The sequence below is a fragment of the Pseudorca crassidens genome, chromosome 4, assembly GCF_039906515.1.
Source record: "Pseudorca crassidens isolate mPseCra1 chromosome 4, mPseCra1.hap1, whole genome shotgun sequence".
NCBI lineage: Eukaryota > Metazoa > Chordata > Mammalia > Artiodactyla > Delphinidae > Pseudorca > Pseudorca crassidens.
The window spans coordinates 42,618,125-42,636,904 of NC_090299.1; the positions used below are offsets into that span (position 1 = coordinate 42,618,125).

General features: G+C 38.7%; 1 protein-coding gene across 6 annotated transcripts in view; it reads left to right on the plus strand.

Moving 5' to 3' along the window:
• Positions 1-18,780, plus strand: part of C1QTNF7 (C1q and TNF related 7) — a 138,727-nt gene that overhangs the window by 103,990 nt on the left and 15,957 nt on the right. Inside the window, exon 1 of one of the 6 annotated variants that reach the window (XM_067735558.1) lies at positions 17,921-18,051. The exons of 4 other annotated variants lie outside the window; for them this stretch is intronic. The gene's annotated coding sequence lies outside the window, so the exon portion shown is untranslated. Of the gene's footprint in view, positions 1-17,920; positions 18,052-18,780 lie in introns of those variants that run through there. One more of the 6 variants, XM_067735559.1, reaches the window with a different exon arrangement.

Below are 18,780 nucleotides of genomic sequence, written 5' to 3' on the forward strand. Positions count from 1 at the left end.
ATTCAGGTCCTGGCTATGTGGGGCTGATTGTTGCAGGGGTTATTGTTTGGCTTCCAGGATTGTTACTAGAGACAGTAGTCTGACTTCCTGCACATCTAGCATATAACAACAAGTTGGCCTCCTTGGCTGTTATGATAGGTAAGGTTGGTTTCCTGGGTAGGTTGCCTAAGGTTGTAGGTCAGAGTCTATTGTAAATATGGTCTGGCCATTGTCTGTATATTCAGTCTCTCAATTCCCAACCCCCCCCAAAAAATCTTGACTTTTACTTCACCCCATATAAAAAATTAAAAGATATCATAAACCTAAATATAAAACCTAAAACTATACAATTTCTAGGAGGAAATATTTGTAACCTTGAGTTGAGCAAAAATTTCTTAAATAAGATATAAAAACACTAAATATAAAAGAAAAAATTTAATAAACTGCACTTAAAATGAAATGCTTCTCTTCAAAAGACATAACTAATAAAAAAAAAAGTCAAATCATAGACTGGAGAAACTATTTGTAAAACACACATCTGATATATATCTAGAATATATAAATTCTTACAACAAATGATAAGCAGATAACCCAAAGTGAACAAAAGATTTGAACTGATTTTTCAACAAGGAAGATATACGGATGGCAAATAAGTACATGAAGAGATACTCAACATCATTAGGGAAATTCAATTAAAACCACAACACAATACCACCACACACCAATTCGAATGGTGAAAATTTGAAAGCAAAATCAGTAATACGAAGTGCTGGCAAGGATCTGGAGCACGTAGAACTTTCATCCATTGCTGCTGAAAATACAAAATGGCATACTCTCTTTGGAAAAGAGTTTGGCAATTTCCTATGAAGTTAAATATACATGTAACATATTCACCAACAATCTCTCTCCTAGGTATTCAGCCAAGAGAAATAGAAACACGTTTACACAAAGACCTGTGCATGAATGTTTATTACAACTTTAATTCAGAAGAGCCAACCACTGGAAACAAGTTTAATGTCCCTCAGCTCGTACATGGACAAACCAGTTGTGGTACGCCTATACAGTGGAATAGTGCTTAGCAGAGAAAGGAGCAAGGGTGACTCTCAAAAGCTTACGCTCCATGAAAGAAGACAGATTCAAGAGCCCACATGTTGTGGGACTCCACTTATATGAGATTCTGGAAAAGGCAAAATCATAGGGACAGAAATAAATCAGTGGCTGCCAGTGGCTAGAATGGGGGAGAGTTTTTACCACAAAGGGGCATGAGGAAACATTTAAGAGGGAATGGAAATGTTCTGTCTCTAGTGTGTGATGGTTATACTACATTGGTCAAAACTCATTCGACCATACACAGAAAAAAGAATGACTTTTACTCTTTATAAATTATACCTTTTTTAAGAATATTGCTTTGGTGTGATGGTAAAGGAGCTTCTTAAACCAGATTCCCTGAAACTGGGCAGAATTTCATAACCAGTCAACAGAGCTGAACATACCTAGTTCTTCCCATATATCCCAAATTCATCCATTCTACTTTCTCTGGGGAAGAATAAATAAAGAGGTAGAGTGCTTCGGAAAATCCCTACTCCATGAAAATGAAAGGAACAGGGAAAATGCAGTCTCCTCTACCACCATTCCCTGTTCCTTTAGTGTTAAACTTTGAAGTAGCACAATTTTTTTCCTGCAAAGGCATTGTGTCCCTCTTTTTTTTTTAAACATCTTTATTGGAGTATAATTGCTTTACAATATTGTCTTAGTTTCTGCTGTATAATAAAGTGAATCAGGTATATGTATACATATATCCCAATATCCCCTATCTCTTGCATCTCCCTCTCACCCTCCTTATCCCACCCCTCTAGGTGGTCACAGAGCACCGACCTGATCTCCCTATACAATGCAGCTCCTTCCCACTAGCTATTTTACATTGGTAGTATTTATACGTCAATACTACCCTCTCACTTTGTCCCAGCTTACACTTCCCCCTCCCTGTGTCCTCAAGTCCATTCTCTATTTCTGCATCTTTAATCCTGTTCTGCCCCTAGGTTCATCAGAACCTTTTTTTTTTAATTTAGATTCCATATATATTTGTTAGCATATGGTATTTGTTTTTCCCTTTCTAACTTACTTTACTCTCTATGACAGACTCTGGGTCCATCAACCTCACTACAAATAGTTCAATTTCGTATCTATTTACGGCGGAGTAATATTCCATTGTATATATGTACTACAACTTCTTTATCCATTCATCTGTTGATGGACACTTAGGTTGCTTCCACGTCCTGGCTATTGTAAATAGAGCTGCAATGAACATTGGGTGCATGTGTCTTTTTGAATTATGGTTTTCTCAGGGTATATGCCCAGTAGTGGGATTGCTGTGTCGTATGGTAGTTCTATTTTTAGTTTTTTAAGGAACCTCCACACTGTTCTCCATAGTGGCTGTATCAATTTACATTCCCACAAACAGTGTAAGAGGGTTCCCTTTTCTCCACACTCTCTCCAGGATTTATTGTTTGTAGATTATTTGATGATTGCCATTCTGACCATTGTGAGGTGATACCTCATTGAAGTTTTGATTTGCATCTCTCTAATGATTAGTTATGAGCATCCTTTCATGTCTTTGCTGGCAATCTGTAGATCTTCTCCAGAAAAATGTCTATTTAGGTCTTCTGCCCATTTTTGGATTGGGTTGTTTGTTTTTTTAATATTGAGCTGCATGTGCTATTTTTATATTTTGGAGATTAATCCTTTGTCAGTTGCTTCATTTGCAAATATTTTCTCCCATTCTGAGGGTTGTATTTTCATCTTTCTTATGGTTTCCTTTGCTGCACAAAAGTGTTTAAGTTTCATTAGGTCCCATTTGTTTATTTTTGTTTTTATTTCCATTTCTCTAGGAGGTGGGTCAAAAGGATCTTGCTGTGATTTATGTCAAAGAGTGTTCTGCCTATGTTTTCATCTAAGAGTTTTATACTGTCTGGCCTTACATTTAGGTCTTTAATGCATTTTGAATTTATTTTTCTGTATGGTGTTAGGCAGTGGTCTAATTTCATTCTTTTACATGTAGCTGTCCAGTTTTCCTAGCACCACTTACTGAAGAGGGTGTCATTTCTCCATTGTATATTCTTGCCTCATTTATCAAAGATTAGGTGACCATATGTGCATGGGTTTATCTCTGGGCTTTCTATCCTGTTCCATTGATCTCTATTTCTGCTTTTGTGCCAGTACCCTGTTTTCTTGATTACTGTAGCTTTGTAGTATTGTCTGAAGTGAGGGAGCCTGATTCCTGCAGCTGCATTTTTCTTTCTCAAGATTGCTTTGGCTATTTGGGGTCTTTTGTGTTTCCATATTAATTGTGAAATTTTTTTGTTCTAGTTCTGTGAAAAAATGCCATTGCTAGTTTGATAGGGATTGTATTGAATCTGTAGACTGCTATGGGTAGTATAGTCATTTTCACATTGTTGATTCTTTCAATCCAAGAACATGGTATATCTCTCCATCTGTTTGTATCATCTTTAATTTCTTTCATCAGTGTCTTATAGTTTTCTGCATACAGGCCTTTTGTCTCCTTAGGTAGGTTTATTCCTAGGTATTTTATTCTTTTTGTTGCAATGGAAATGGGAGTGTTTCCTTAATTTCCCTTTCAGATTTTTTTTTTTTTTTTGCAGTATGCAGGCCTCTCACTTTTGTGGCCTCTCCCGTTGCGGAGCACAGGCTCCAGACATGCAGGCTCAGCGGCCATGGCTCATGGGCCCAGCTGATCTGCAGCATGTGGGATCTTCCCGGACTGGAGCACAAACCGATACCCCCTGCATTGGCAGGTGGACTCTCAACCACTGCGCCACCAGGGAAGCACACTTTCAGATTTTTCATCGTTAGTGTATAGGAATGCAAGAGATTTCAGTGCATTAATTTTTATCCTGCTACTTTACCAAATTCATTGATTAGCTCTAGTAGTTTTCTGGTAGAGTCTTTAGGATTTTCTATGTATAGTATCATGTCATTTACAAACAGTGACAGTTTTACTTCTTCTTTTCCAATGTGGATTCCTTTTACTTCTTTTTCTTCTCTGATTGCTGTGGCTAAAACTTCCAAAACTCTGTTCAATAATAGTGGTGAGAGTGGGCAAGCTTGTGTTGTTCCTGATCTTACAGGAAATGTTTTCAATTTTTCACCATTGAGAACAATGTTGGCTGTGGGTTTGTCATATATGGCCTTTATTATGTTGAGGTAGGTTCCCTCTATGCTTATTTTCTGGAGAGTTTTTATTATAAATACATGTTGAATTTTGTTGAAAGCTTTTTCTGCATCTATTGAGATGATCATATGTTTTTTTCTCCTTCAATTTGTTAATATGGTATATCACATTGATTGACTTGTGATTTTTGTAATGTCTGAAACATTTATGTTAACATATTTCCATACACATAACCCAAAGAAAGTTTAGTATTAGTTGTTTTGTCTGTTTCTTTTTTTATACTGCAGGTTCTTATTATCATCAATTTTATGCCCATCAGTGTATACATGTCGATCCCAATCGCCCAATTCAGCACACCACCATCCTCACCCCACCGCGGTTTTCCCCACTTGGTGTCCATATGTCTGTTCTCTACATCTGTGTCTGTGTCTCAAGAATTTTGAAGAATCCTTGCATTCCTGGGATAAACCCCACTTGAACATGGTGTATGATCCCTTTAATGTGCTGTTGGATTCTGTTTACCAGTATTTTGTTGAGGATTTTTACATCTAGGTTCATCACTGATATTGGCCTGTAGTTTTCTTTTATTGTGGCATCTTTGTCTGCTTTTGGTATCAGGGTAATGGTGGCCTCATAGAATGGGTTTGGGAGTGTTCTTCCCTCTACTATATTTTGGAAGAGTTTGAGAAGGATGGGTGTTAGCTCTTCTCTAAATGTGTGCTATAATTCACCTATGAAGCCATTTGGTCCTGGGCTTTTGTTTGTTGGAAGATTTTTAATCACAGTTTCAATTTCAGTGTTTGTGATTGGTCTGTTTATATTTTCTATTTCTTCCTGGTTTAGTCTTGCAAAGTTGTACTTTTCTAAGCATTTGTCCTTTTCTTCCAGCTTGTCCATTTGATTGACATATAGTTGCTTGTAGTAATCTCTCATGATCCTTGGTATTTCTGCAATGTCAGTTGTTACTTCTCCTTTTTTATTCCTAATTCTGTTGATTTGAGTCCTCTCCCTTTTTTCCTTGATGAGTCTGGCTACAGGTTTATAAATTTTGTTTATCTTCTCAAAGAACCAACTTTTAGTTTTATTGATATTTGTTATTGTTTCCTTCATTTCTTTTTCATTTATTTCTCATCTGATCTTTATGATTTCTTTCCTTCTGCTAACTTTGGGGATTTTTTGGTTCTTTGTTCTCTGATTGCTTTAGATGTAATGTTAGGTTGCTTATTTGAGATGTTTTTTATTTCTTGAGGTAGGATTGTATTGCTATAAACTTCCCTCTAAGAACTGCTTTTGCCACATCCCATAGTTTTTGGGCCGTCGTGTTTTCATTGTCATTTGTTTCTAGGTATTTTTTTATTTCCTCTTTGATTTCTTCAGTGATTTCTTGGTTATTTAGTACTGTATTGTTTAACCTCCATGTGTTTGTATTTTTTACCTTTTTTTCCTGGAATTGACATCCAGTCTCATAGTGTTGTGGTCAGAAAAGATACTTGATACGATTTCAATTTTCTTAAATTTACCAAGGCTTGATATGTGACCCAAGATATGATCTATCCTGGAGAATGTTCCATGAGCACTTGAGAAGAAAGTGTAATCTGCTGTTATTGGATGGAATATCCTATAAATATCAATTGAGTCTATCTGGTCTAATGTATCACTTAAAGCTTGTGTTTCCTTATTTATTTTCATTTTGGATGATCTTTCCATTGATGAAAGTGGGGTGTTAAACTCCCCTACTATTATTGTGTTACTGCCAATTTCCCCTTTTATGGCTGTTAGCATTTGCCTTATGTATTGAGGTGCTCCTATGTTGGGTGCAAATATTTACAGTTGTTATATCTTCTTCTTGGATTGATCCCTTGATCATTATGTAGTGTCCTTCTTTGGCTCTTGTAATAGTCTTAAAGTCTATTTTGTCTGATACGAGAATTGTTGCTCCAGCTTTCTTTTGATTTTCATTTGCATGGAATACCTTTTTCCATCCCCTCTCTTTCAGTCTGTATATGTCCCTAGGTCTGAATTGGGTCTCTTGTAGACAGCATATATACAGTTCTTGTTTTTGCATCCATTCAGCCAGTCTATGTCTTTTTGTTGGAGCATTTAATCCATTTACACTTAAGGTAATTATCAATATGTATGTTCCCATTACCATTTTCTTAATTGTTTTTGTAGGTCTTTTCCTTCTCTTGTGTTTCTTGCCTAGTGAAGTTCCTTTAGCATTTGTTGTAAAGCTGGTTTGGTGGTGCTGAATTCTCTTAACTTTTGCTTGTCTGTAAAGGTTTCACTTTCTCCATCAAATCTGAATGAGATCCTTGCTGGGTAGAGTAATCTTAGTTGTAGGTTTTTCCCTTTCATCACTTTAAATACGTCCTGCCACTCCCTTTTGGCTTCTAGCGTTTCTGCTGAAAAATCAGCCGTTAACCTTATAGGGATTCTCTTTTATGTTAATTGTTGCTTTTCCCTTGCTGCTTTTAATATGTTTTCTTTGTATTTAAGTTTTGATAGTTTGATTAATATGTGTCTTGGTGTGTTTCTCCTTGGATTTATCCTGTATGGAACTCTCTGCACTTCCTGGACTTGGGTGACTCTTTCCTTACCCATATTAGGGAAGTTTTCAATTATAATCTCTTCAAATATTTTCTCAGTCCCTTTCTTTTTCTCTTCTTCTTCTGGGACCCCTATAATTTGAATGTTGGTGCGTTTAATATTGTCCCACAAGTCTCTGAGACTGTCCTCAATTCTTTTCATTCTTTATTCTGCTCTGCAGTAGTTATTTCCACTCTTTTATCTTCCAGATCACTTATCCATTCTCCCTCAGTTATTCTGCTATTGATTCCTTCTAGAGAATTTTTAATTTCATTTACTGTGTTGTTCATCATTGTTTGTTTGGTCTTTAGTTTTTCTTGGTCCTTGTTATACGTTTCTTGTATTTTCTCCATTCTATTTCCAATATTTTGGATCATCTTTACTATCATTACTCTGAATTATTTTTCAGGTAGACTGCCTATTACTTCTTCATTTGTTTGGTCTGGTGGGCTTTTACCTTGCTCCTTCATCTGCTGCCTATTTCTGTGTCTTCTCATTTTGTGTAAATTACTTTGTTTGGGGTCTCCTTTTTGCAGCTGCAGGAACATAGTTCCCATTATTTTTGGTGTCTGCCATCAGTGGGTGAGGTTGGTTTGGTGGCTTGTGTAGGCTTCCTGGTGGAGGGTACTGGTACCTGTGTTCTCGTGGGTGGCACTGGATCTTGTCTTTCTGGGGGACAGGGCCACATCCAGTGGTGTTTTTGGGGTGTCTGTGAACTTATTATGATTTTAGGCTGCCTCTCTGCTAATGGGTTGGTTTGTGTTCCTGTCTTGCTAGTTGTTTGGCATGGGGCATCCAGCACTGTAGCTTGCTGGTCATTGAGTGGAGCTGGGTCTTAGCATTGAGATGAAGATCTCAGGGAGAGCTCTTGCCAATTAATATTATGTGGGGCTGGGAGGTCTCTGGTGGTCCAATGTCCTGAACTCGGCTCTCCCACCTCAGAGGCTCAGACCTGACAGCAGGCTGGATCACCAAGACCCTGTCAGCCACATGGCCATGTACATGGGTATTTTCTTGCCTTTTGGGAATCTGAGGTCTTCTGCCAGCATTCAGTAGGTGTTCAGTAGGAGTTGTTCCACATATAGATGTATTTTTTATGTATTTGTGGGGAAGAAGGTGATCTCTACGTCTCACTCCTCTGTCATCTTGAAGGTCCCCATGCAATAGGAGACTCCACTGAAGAGGCCAACATCTGCAATAGCTAGAGATGCAGAGGCATTTTTTTTCAGAGGGTTTGTAGTTTGCTTTTTTTTTCTCTTTTCCTTTGTGCCTTTTCTAGTTTCACTTGTTCTCAGGGTGCTTCATTCAGAGGCCTCACACTCAGCACTTCAGATCAGAGTGCCCATTTCCCTTTTTCCCCTCCAGGAGTAGCTGGTTGCCTCTGCATGATGTCAATTGAACTGTTCCCAGTGTAATTCTTAGATACCATGTTATACTAACAATAAAAATAGAGAGGAACTGTAGAGTAGGTACAGAGAAGAAAAGTGAAGTAGCACATTTTAATAGAAGTTTCCCATTCTCATTGCTGTCGAGTGTGTTGAATGTCATGGAGACAGACCCCTAAGCCAAAATTTGAATAGGCCTTGGATTTTACCCATATGGGTAATGTGATCACTAGTGAAGGTGAAGGTTTTGGAGTCCATCTCTGTCACTTACCAGCCTTGCCCTTCTTTCCCTAGCCTCAGCCCCCTCACTTATCATGGGAAAATCATACCAGCTACCTCATGTGCTCTTGGTAAAGAATAAGTAAGAAATGCATATAAAGCACTTAGGACAGTGCCCTGCCATAAAAAAACTCTTGATAAATGGTAACTATTATTTATTTTCTATTATTCAATGATATGGCATCTCAGAAACAACTTTAAGTGTCCATCAATGGATTAATGGATAAAGAAAATGTTATATATATATATATATATATATACATACACACACAATGGAATACTATTTAGCCATATAAAAATGAAGGAAATCTTACCATTTGCAACAACATATATGGACCTTGAAGGCATTATGCTAAATGAAATAAGTCAGACAAAGAAAAACAAATACAGTATGATCGCACTTCTACATAGAATCTTAAAAAAAAATAAAAATGAACTCAGAGATACAGAGATCAGATTGATTGTTGCCAGAGGCAGGGATAGGAGGTAGGTGAATGGGTGAAGGGGGTCAAAAGGCACAAACTTTCAGCTATAAGATAAATAAACCTGGGATGAAATATACAGCATGGAAACTATAGTTAATAATACTGTATTGTATATTTGAAAGTTGCTAAGAGAGTAGATCTTGAAAGTTCTCATCACAAGAAAAATAATTTATAACTATGGATGGTGCTAGATGTCAACTAGACTTACTGTGGTGATCATTTTGCAATATATGCCTATACGAAACCATTATTTTGTACATCTGGAGCTAATAAAATGTTATGTGTCCGTTATATGTCAATTTTAAGAACACACACACACCACCAGAAAATAAAAATTAAAAAAAACAGAGATAGAGAATCTCTCATATGCCAAATATTTCTCAGGGAAATGTGCAAATTGAAGTCACTGCTACAAGAAGCATAGAAGTGGTAAAGCAAACACACAAAGTTTTGGTTCCTGTGGTTTGCCTTCCAGGTTAGGTTTTCCCCTGACCTCACCTTTCCGTCTGCACCATGGTGGGGATGGAGGTGGCCATGCCCAGCTGCACTGAGATCCTTCCCCAGGGCTGACAGGCTTCATTCTGTGCCTGTTGATTCTTAAGTGCCCAAGACAACGCAGATCACTCTGTTAGCCTTCTCATCCCAAGATTCCAGGACTCTCTAACATTTTAAAAATGTATGGACACCAAGCAGGAGAAAGGAGGGGTGGGATGAATTGGGAGATTGGGATTGACATATATACACTAACTAATGTGTATAAGATAGATACCTAATGAGAACCTGCTGTATAGCACAGGGAACTCCACTTCCCTGTACAGTAGAAACTAATACAACATTGTAAAACAACTATACCCCAATAAAAACATAAATAAAAAATAAAGATGATGCTAGTTCTCTCGTGTTTCCTAAACAATCTTAGGATGGTATGACAGGTTATGTTAGTAAAAGCCAAAAATTGCACGTGGCAGCAGTATCACCCATCCTTGACATGTGGCAGGACTAAAGGCCAGCTCTGCACTGTAGTCTTTCCTGGAACACACGGACCCACAGACAGGCCTTTACTGGGCTCAAAATTTCTTGGAATTTCTTTAACAAGTCATCAGAGAGCTCCCCTGTGGACTCTGAAAACTTCACTGAGAAAGCTTGAGACTACATAAAATTACATTTCGCAACTTTTAGTGCACAGTGTAGCAGTTTGTGAGTAAAGTGCTTTTAAGACATTTTAAACTACTCTAAAGTAAGCCTATTTTTGGTTAAAAGTCTCAATGGCTGATGAAGCTGCACAGTGTCAATCACTCTGTTATTTATTATCCAAGATGATAATAATTCCTAGGTTTTCCTGAAATAGTTATGAAATAGATGATATGATGTGTGGAATTTGCTTCTAAACATACCAAATGCAGGGGTAAGGGATTAGTTGAGTAGGGGTATCAATGAAATTATATTCCTCTCAGTAACTATTGAGCTGGTGGTGGGTACACAGCAACTCATTTTCCATTTGGTCTCTACTTTTGTGTATGCTCAAAATTTTCTGTAATTTTTTAGAATGTTCTTATGATTTAAAATATAAGAAGTGATATTTGCGGTAGAAAGATGAGAATCAAGTATTATGATCTGCGATAATACTACCATGTTAACTCTCAATTATCCACAGTAATAGGTGTTTATGTGTATGAAAAATACTGCAGTGTCTTCTCTGTGTGAAGTCAGGAATCAGGTCCTGGTAACTAGCTGTGCTGTACAGAGGAGAGAATCTTACAGGGGACCTGAGTTCTAACTCTGGTCTTATCCATAAATGGGGCCTTTGGAAGAGTCACTTTTCACTGAAGGTATTTTCTTCTCTATAAAATGGGAAAATCAGGCAGATGCCCTCAGAGGGCATCTTCCTTCCCTAATGACTTGAAATTCTCACTGGAGTGAGTTCCAAGGCATTAGAATCCTGTCTTCCTCTTTCAGCTCCTCATCTCCAGGGCCTGCGGTGGCACCTGGCACAGGTAGAGGTCATGACATTTGTTCATTCAATGAGTGTGTGAATTGCCTTTTTTTAAATATGCAAAGCACTTTTCTCACAAGAACTTACATCTTCTCAACAATGAAAGCAGATTCAGTTCATAAGCCAAATGAAGTCTGTATAGCTTATTGAAGTCACCTCAATGAGAGGCAGGAAAATGGCAGCGAGCATCACCTCTATTTGTATCAACTTCATTATTGTAACAGACTGGGGTTGAGGGAGAGTTGGCACCCTGCCCCATAAAACCCTGCTCACAGCCTTTCAGGATAAAGACCAGAACCTTCCAAGCCCAGCAGAGCCCTGCTAGTTCCAGGCATATCCTCCAGGCATATGCTCTCCTTTGCTCTTTTCAATGACCTTCTTTCAAAATCATCCTATTCCACCTCAGGGCCTTTGCACATGGCATTCCCTCAGCCTGGAAGTGTTTTCTAATTTCTCTTCCTGGTTAATGACTGTTCCCCTTTTATATTTCAGGTCACATGTCATTTCTTTAGACAAGCCCTAGGTCTCAACTAGGTTGCCCTGCTTAAACACTCCCATAACACCCTTTACTTTCCCTTCAGAAAACACTTTCCAGAGTTTCCTGAATTTATTAAATGATCGTCTATGTCTTAAATATGATATAAATAAGAAACAACTTCACTTTTCTCCCATCACTTTTTCTAGTCAAATCCTGTTGGATCTTTTTCTCTGCCCTTTCGTGACAACTCAGGCAAATTCCTTAGCTTTCTGGTCACTTTGAATGACATGAACAATCTTGTTGGTCAATTGTGACTCATTTTCAGACATTAAAAAGACAAATCTAAATCAACACCTCAATATCACATCCAATAGAAAGCTTGTTCTTTTCCAAGTCTTCAGCTCAGAATATGTTATGCTTTTCACTCTTCCCCCATCTCCTACCTCTCCTTCTACTTTGGGCATGTCCAGAGTCAGATAAGAAGGGAGGAGAATTAGAAAAATGTGACCAAAGTATGTTTACTTAATAGGTACTGGTATGGTTCTTTTCTGGCTGCCGATACCTGCTTGGTGCTCCAGGTATTCAACTGCTGGCTCTCTCTGGTTGAACATTTCCCGTAGCCATTAGAGGCTTTCTGAGGGAACTCCATGCTTTACAATTTCCTAATATGGGTGATAAAGTCCTTGGGTGATACCCTGCTTTGCCCCCATACCATCCTCAGCTTCTGCAGTCAGTGGTATGCTAGATGGCTTCTTACTGGCTTCCTCATCCTAGAAGGACTCCCTCCTGGCTCAAGAGGTCCCACCTAAATGGCCCAATCCCAGTTGCCATCCTCAGTGTCATCTGCCTCTTGGGAAATTCATACATCCTTGCCTCATCAATAGCTGCTTTTATACTGCTCTCTCTTCTCCAGACAGCCTTCTGCCTTCAGAATTCTCTAATTTCTATGATCACATAAGACATCAAACTTTAGGGGTAGCTCAAGCTCCCCCACATTTCTCTGATCCCATGAGAATTGCAAGGCTTTCAGTTTCACAGTTCAGTTAATATGCAACTGGAGAACAAGGTGGTTTCTTTCTTGCAGGCACCTCTGATACTATCAGTAATCTCTTGGAGTCCTTGCCACTAGTCTGGGAGTTGGGAAGGGGGTATTATTCCTCCATCTCCTCCCTCCTAGGAAGGGAGAGGAGAGGTCCTTGGCACTCCCTTATCAGCTAATGACTCTCTACCTTGATGGCTCCCTTCAACTATTCATCCTTTTTGAATTTCTAGTTTTCTCTTATGTGGGTAAAAGTGGACTATAGCTAGTATCAGATCCAGCTGGTTTTTGGCAAGTCTTAAATGGATGTATGGGAACTGATTGCCCATTATTCTCTGCCTTGAGTGCTCAACTGAAACTCCAAGATGATGGAAAGTCCGAATTAACATCTGGTAAACATAGTCTTATGCTTATTTGATGAATGTCTGTCTTCCCTACTAGACTTTTTCTCTCTAAGGGTAAGAGCTCCATGTTTGCTCCCCATTGAATACCAAGATCAAGCACTCAGTATCTGGCATATAGTAGGAGCTCAATAAGTATGTAATGAGGTGATTAATAAAAGAACAGAATAAAAGAGTGAGAAGACCAGATCAGATTTATATCACTGACCCTCCCTGGCTTGGAAGGACTAACAGAGGAGGCATCATTTGAGGAGAAGTAGATAAGGTAAAGATTCCCAATTTCTGACTGCCTATCAGAATTACCCATAGAGCTTTTGAAAAATATCAGTACCTAGAACTAATCCACTGGTGTGCTGATACAGTAGATCTAGTTAAGAATCCATGAGTTAAGGTGCATAAGAGAGACCCAAATAATGTTCTAGGAGGGTTCAAAGGAAGGGAAGGCTGTACCTGCTGAGAGTATCAGGGAGGCTTTCTGGAGAAAGCAATGCATAAGGAGGACAAAAGTGAGCATATGTAGAAAAGGGCATGGGAAGGACATGGCCAACAGGGACTTGTAAGCAAGAGGAGATGATATAAGCAAGGCACTGAGGCTAGAAAGACAAGGTTAGATTCCCGCCCGAACCCAGTGCTATGGGAAGGAAGAGGAGGAGTCAGGCGTGCAATCCACCCACCTGCAAGCTGTGTGGATGCAGGAACCTGGTCTTGTAAAGTTAGAAACACCCTATGGGGATACATGGTACAGTGGTTAGGTGGGCCAACTGTGGATCAGCCTGCCCAAATTCCTCATCTACGAAGGGAGGATGACAAAATTACTCTCCTCAAGAGGTTATGGTGAGGATTAAAGGAGAAAATGATGTCATGTCTTAGCACATAAGCTAGAACCTTCTTTTAAAAATAATTCTAGTACCGAGAATTGGCTTATATATATTCCCAGTGCTGTGCTGATCTAGCTTAGACCAGCTAGCAAGGGCCAACTCCACACAACTTTGCATTTAGTGAATATCAGGTTGGTAGCTTGAAATTGGCCATGAGGGAAGTATTTACACCAAGGAAACTGACAAAGCTATCAATCTGTACCTGTTTCTTGAGAGCTGGTTCACCAGCACACTGTGAGATGCTCTGTGAACGTTGATTGGATTGATCTAGATTGAACTGAATTCAGTTGAAAAGTGAGTTAAGGCTACAGGAAAATAAGCACAAGCTGAGAGGAGAAAAAAATGTCTGCTTAGAAAAGACAGAATAAGACCTTGGCCTCGGCATGAGTGGCAGGTGTAAATGGAACCCGACTTTTTTACTTTAAGCCAATACTTCCTTCAGCATATTTTTCTACCCACTTTTTTTTTTTGCTACTGTCTCTAAAATAAGTGTGAAAATGATGAGTGAAATAGGCAATAACAAGCTTTAGTAACATCTGAGGTCTGAATGCTCTAGGAGACAATTTCAAAGGTTTTATTCTCTCTGTGAAGAAGAGTAAATCCAGGAAGATACAGACTATAATAAGTTAGCTAAGATGAAAAATAATGAAGAAAAAATCAAATATTGCAGAACAGAAAAAATACAGTGATACTTTAATAATATAAGAAACCTTGCCATCGAACACTAAAGGGAATTTAAGGAAGTTATGAATGACACAGAAAAAGCAAATATGAACACCCATAAATTGTGTCAACACTTGGTCAAGTTAAGAGAGAAAAATAAGAACACATCTACCTCTTTTGGACGTCAAAAAATTTACCCATTTTTAAGCTCTTTGAAGGAGATTGTACCAATCCAAAGAAAAATGAATGAGAAAAGCCCTTTAAGAAGTCATCACTTACATGCACCCCAATATTCATAACAGCATTATTTATAATAGCCAAGAAATGGAAACAACCTAAGTGTCCATTGACAGATGAATAGATAAAGAAGATGTGGTATATATATACAATGGAATAGTACTCAGCCATAAAAAAGAATGAAATAATGCCATTTATAGCAACATGGATGGACCTACAGATTATCATACTAAGTGAAGTAAGTCAGAGAAAGATAAACATCATACAATATCACTTATATGTGAAATCTAAAAAAAGATACAAATGAAGTTATTTACAAAACAGAAACAGACTCACAGATTTGGTAAACTTATGGTTACCAAAAGGGAAAGGGAGGGGAGGGATAAATTAGAAGTTTGGGATTAGCAGATGCACACTACTATACATAAAATAGATAAACAATAAGGTCCTACTATATAGCACAGGGAACTATATTCAATATCTTGTAATAAACTATAATGGAAAAATTCTGAGAAAAGAATATATGTATATATATAACTGAATCAATTTGCTGTACACCAGAAACTAACACAACATTGTAAATCAACTATACTTTAGTAAAAATAAAGTTATCCTTTGTATACAAATAAATGAACATATCCACAGGCTGACATCCCAGAAATTAAGATTATAAGGACTGCTATTCTAGTCCAGCCTTTTAGAAGACCTCAGAGGGGAGTGTGGGAAGATTACCTTCAAGTCAGATAGTCAGGGCCTTCTTACACAAGACAGTGGGTTGTTCTGTGGTGTTAGGCTAGGAGTGAACTAATGAAAGAATTCAGCCTCTATGACCTATGTGCCAGTTCAAGTTCAAATATAGTCATGCCATTTTTCTTTCTTCCAATTTCTTTCTTCCAATTTTCTTTCTTCCAATTTCTTTCTTCCAATTTTCTTTCTCCCATTTTTTTTATTATCAGGTAGACTAGTCAAGATCTAAATCCTCCCCTCCATGAATGATCTAAGAATTCTAGGGGCATTCTTGGTTCAAACGGGGTCATGTCTACTTCTATCCCAGGCAGAAAGTGAAAAACAAAAGTTTTGTCCACTAGTCTTGTTGCTTTAGCTGCCACCAAATTGCCACACTCTAATTGTGCAGAATCTAGTAGATGCTTGTCCATTTGTAGGAGATGCTCTCACTAACCCCGGTACAACTGCCTTACTAAGTTTTAGTATAATGACCCTCTTAATTCTCCACTGTTCCCCAAAGGAGAGCTGTGATGACAGAATCACTGAAGACAGACGAAATTTCAGCTTTATCCATGTACTCCACCAAAACCAGCCACCCCCAAATCCTTTAATGCTTTTGCCCCAGACTCCCAAGTACCTCCCTCTCAATTCCATTCTGTGGTCCACAGTATTCGTTCTTCACAGCAGGCTTTGGACCAAACCAACCCTGTCGTCCATGACTAATTTCTTTAAGTTTACATCATGGAAAGAAGGGGCTGGGTCCTTGGTTCCTTCCTTTCCAGAAGGCCCTGGATGCTTTAAGTAAATAACCTCAACCCCTCTCCAGCCAAGGGTCCCTGAAAGGAAAACCTTCATCAAACCACTACCAAGTGCTTCCCTTTATGCGGAGAGTCACCTGAGTAACCTCTCTCAATATCAAGTACCCCCTTCCAGGTGACTTGTATCTCTACTTGTATGTAAGGTGTAGAGTGGCTGACATTACTTTTTAAGCTCCACCTCATGAGGCACAAGATGAGAGAATATTAAGAACGGTGAGAAAACTTAGAAATAATCAAGGACAACCAATTTATTTTTTTATATCTTTATTGGAGTATAATTGCTTTACAATGTTGTGTTAGTTTCTGCTGTACAACAAAGTGAATCAACTATATGTATACATATATCCCCATATCCTCTCCCTCTTGAGCCTCTCTCCCACCCTCCCTATCCCACCCCTCTAGGTCCTCACAAAGCACCGAGCTGATCTCCCTGTGCTATGCAGCAGGTTCCCACTAGCCATCCATTTTATATTCGGTAGTGTATAAATGTCAGTGCTACTCTCTCATTTTGTCCTAGCTTCCTCTTCCCCCCCACCGTGTCCTCAAGTCTGTTCTCTACCTCTGCGTCTTTATTCCTGCCCTGCCACTAGGTTCATCAGTACTGTTTTTTTAGATTCCATATATGTGTGTTAGCATACAGTATTTGTTTTTCTCTTTCTGACTTACTTTACTCTCTATGACAGACTCTAGGTCCATCCACCTCTTTACAAATAACTCAATTTTATTCCTTTTTATAGCTGAGTAATATAAGGACAGCCATTTTATTTTGAGGATGAGGAAACTCTCTCTGATTAAGGTCCTACTCTACTTTAGCAAAAGCTGTGCCTCACTTCTGTGCTCAAGGCATTATTTTTATGACTCTATGTTCGAACTCAGATTTTTGACAGCCAATAAATTCAAAAGACTATGTCCTCCAGATGGGAGGGTGGATAGCTAAGGCAAAATAAAGCCCATGAATATTCTTGGTCAAATTTGTGATTCGTGCCCATTTCCCCAACTGGAAGTATTTCTTTCAATTTGCATTCTTAATAGCTTGAGAAGAATGGTGGGGAAAGCAAGATAAAAACAAAATTTTTCAGTCACTCAGTTTCCATAAACACCATCATGAATTACATACTGCTCTTGTAAGGATATACATGAAGTTCGTATCAAAAGGACAAAAAGAAATTGATAGCACTGAAGATGAGTTGTCATAGGGTCTGGAGAACCATTCTGCCTTTTGAGTTGTGATCCATTCTCTATATGAACAAAGACCTATTAGTCTTCTGAAAATATCCAATCATTTATCCATTCAGAGAACAAAGAAAACAGCAGTACAGTATTCATCACCCTCTTTCATTTTGTAGCACATAGGATGAGGGACCATTTTCCTGCCGTATTTACCCAGAATAGGGACATCTTTCCTTGTTATCTCATGAGACACAATCCCACTTCCAGAATCTGAAGATTCTACATTGAAAATGCTCAAAAAGGGCATAACTTTTTTCTCTAAGTTAACAACTAATTTCCAGTCAGTGAGTAATTTTTTTCCTGAAACATCCACTCAGTGGAAAACAAATGAAGAGGGGAAAAAATTAAGTAAACAAATCTGAAAACGAGGCCACAACACACAGAGATGGAGGTGCCTCTACAGCTAACGGTCAAGAAAAGCAGGCACTTTCAGGTTTAACTCAAACAAAATCGAGGTTTTCAACTGGCCCTGATTGAGCCTCACCCAATGAATGACTTTCAGTGCCTCTGGCTCTTTGGGACTAACGGAGAGAATTATTTTTAGCACAACTATTTGGAAACCTCTGAGAACTTGGATCTGTTTTTCTGTCTGGTACCAAAGCAAGATTTTCTCTGAGCTCTCATGAAAGATCCTCAGTCTCTTGTGGATTTAGAATTCTGGAGCAACCCACCATCCCAGAGCAAGGTATGGTGTTTACTCTTTTTTTAGAATTTTGGCAGATGTGGCTGCAATGTCCTATTTCATTACGGTAGCTTTTGAGTTTATTAAACAGATGGCTCTGGAAGAAGAATCCATGAAACTGAAGACCTGGGTTCAAATCTCTGGTCTGACACTAGCTTTGTGACCATAAACAAGTTACCTGACTTCTCTGGACATTGGTACCCCTGTCCGACCTACCACAAAAGGGTCCTTGGGAAGATGATACAGGCTTAACGTTGCTCTGTAGATGACAAAATATTTGATAGATGTTAGAACAGATTACTGTTGTGCCATCGTAGCCTTTTACATACAGCAGATGGAGTTTATAAATTATGAAATGTTTATAAGAAAAAATATTGATGAATATTTTCCTTCTTTCAACTTTTGTTGAGCCTCTACTGTAGATCAGTCTTTGTCCTAAATGTTTGTGATAGAGTTTGCATTTTGGTGGAGAAAAAGCAATAGTTAGTCATAACACAATGTGGTTGTGTGGCTATGCTGGGTGGAGTAGAGACAGGAGAAGGAAGGGACTTCATGGCCAACAGAAGAAGCTGTTCTGAGGAGGAAAACCAGGGCCCCAAAGGGAGAGCTGAGGAAGAACAAACAGAAGGCACTGGGGTGTGAGCAGCTCAGGTCTGATCCCGTCTTGCTCACAGTGAACTCCTAGTGCAGCCAGAGGAGGACAAACCCTGCTGTTGTGAAATCCCTTCCCCT